This window comes from Mus pahari, chromosome 6, assembly GCF_900095145.1.
Source record: "Mus pahari chromosome 6, PAHARI_EIJ_v1.1, whole genome shotgun sequence".
In the NCBI taxonomy this organism is placed as follows: domain Eukaryota; kingdom Metazoa; phylum Chordata; class Mammalia; order Rodentia; family Muridae; genus Mus; species Mus pahari.
In genome coordinates, this window is record NC_034595.1 from 47,342,418 (window position 1) to 47,344,934 (window position 2,517).

Sequence of the window (2,517 nt, forward strand, 5' to 3'; positions counted from 1 at the left end):
GTATCATATTTAGGGAATCACTGCTTAGTCCAAGGTCATGAATAGTAAATCATAAGTTTGAACAGAAAATGTATTTTTAACACATTTAGAGTTTTCATCCAGTTTGAATCAACTTTTGCATATAGTGTGACATAGGGATCCAATCTCATTCATTTGCTTTTAGATATCCAGCTGTCCCCAGCAACATTTGTTGCAAAGACTGTTCTTTTCCCAAGGGATGGGTCTCAGCATCCTTACTAGACATGAGTCTGTTTCTACACTTCCACTATATTTCTTTGATATTTTTGCCTCTATTTTTTCTGTTATTTTTTTAAAGAAGTAATTAAGTATGAATTTGAGAATCAACTTGTACATTTATTCAAGAACATTTGCATTATTGATGTGTTTGTATTAACTGATCCGTGGATCAATTTGGAGAGTTTTGTCATCTGAATGCTATTTCAACTCATGAACACGTGATGTTTATATACTTATCTGCGTGTCTTTATTTCATTGGTGCATTTTGAAAACATGTAGTGATGTTATATCATGTTAGTTAAATGCATTAGTTTATTGTGATATTTTAAATGATGTTACTTTATTTTCTCAGATAGTTCACAGCCAGAATATAGATATAGAATGAATTTTCTTTGTGCTGATGTTACCCTGGCAATTTTGCTGAACTCTTTTCTTAACTTATTAGTTATGAAATATATCGAGATACATATACATGAAATACAAACACACATCAGTAGAACTAAGACAAACTAAATACCATTGTATCATCTATGATCAGAGGCAGTTTTGATTCTTCCAATTTGGATCTCTACCTCCCTGTTCCCTTCTTTATGTCTGCTTCTCAGTGTCTGTATCTGTCTGTGTCCATGCCTGTGTCTGTGCCTGTACCTGCATGTCTAACATTGCTTTCACATTGCTTATGATGTTGTCTGTGAGTCTTTTTTTTTTTAACTCCACCCATCTTTTGGTTAGTGTGTAAATAAAATATCATCTCATCTTTTAAATTTCAATTTATTTTGCCTTTGAATTAAAATAAATATCCCATAGCAACAAGTGGGCAGAATGTGATCTTTAATGCATTCTGCCAATATTTCTCACTTTATTAGAGATTTTCACTGAAATATAAAGTGTGATAAAGTGGGCTTTCTATGTGTTTGCTATTTTTCCCTCTATATCATATCTTTCTGTTTCTCACATCCTCTATTCCTGCCTTATATTTTGTTAAATACATTTTCTAATCTACCATTTTTTATTCATTTTTCTTTATCTCTACAGTTTAAGTTATTTTCCTAGTTATAAACTGGGGACCACAATTAACATTTTAAAATTTAAAGGAATCTATTTTTTATGATTAACCTATATTTCTTCAAATCATAGATAGTTTGCTTGAATGCAATTCTAATGAATCTAGACTTGCTAAACTCAATTCATTTCCAGAAAAAATATGCTCACAAAATATGCTTTTTCTTTTTTCAAGATGAAATTTGATATGACATGTTGCAATCTGCTCTTTAGTTTTTGTTGTTGTTGTTTGTTTTTTAGCCATTGTTGATAGGAATTGTAATCCACTTTTAGTATATAGATTTGGTTGTTGGTGGTGGTGTGGTGGTTCTTTTTGTTTTGTTTTGTTTGTTTTGTTTTGTTAGGATCTCACTATGTAGATCTGGAACTCACTATATAGACCAGGATGGCCTTGAATTCATAGAGATCCACCTTCCTCTGCCAGGATCTAAAATATATACAAGCATGGTTGCCTTTTAACTTAATTTTATTAATAAATCAGTGATACAGTTTTTCATATATTTGCTATCATTTTTTAGACTATATGTGATGCTTTTTAAATGTTTGCATCAAAATATTTGAGTCAAAACTAGAATCATGGTGGTACATCCCTTTAATCCCAGTATCCACGAGGAAAAGGCAGATCTCTGTAAGTTTGAGGCCAGCCTGCTCTGTATAGTGAGTTCCAGGACACCCAGGGCTGGAGATTACTTTGTCTTAAAAAAGAAAAAAAAATGGGTGGAGCTGCAAAATTACATTTTGCTTCTGCTTGTGAAATTGGGGTTTTCAGGGAATTGACTCAAATTCAGCTATTTCCTAAATTCACGGAGAGAGTTTTTTCAAAAACTGGTTTGCTCAACACAAGTGCCTTCATTGCTCTGAAGTATGTCCTGGACAATTTCCCCTTTCCAAACCTTGTATAATAGCAAACCATAACAAGTCCTATTATATACATCTAAGCAAATTGTCTTTTTTTCTTATGCTATAATTTATTTGTTATATGTCAAATCTTTTTTCTTCATAAATTTTATAGAACTATTGTCATTCAACAACTCTATACTCACAGTCACCACTTACTGTCAACCCTTGTTATATAAATACTGACTCAACTTTGGTTAATGTGAAGAATTTCTTACACATTTCATTTAGAATATAATATTTCTCTGTATGAAGGTATAATTAGTTGAATAAGTGACTACAACTATTATATATATATATATATAGCTTTTACCTGTCTTT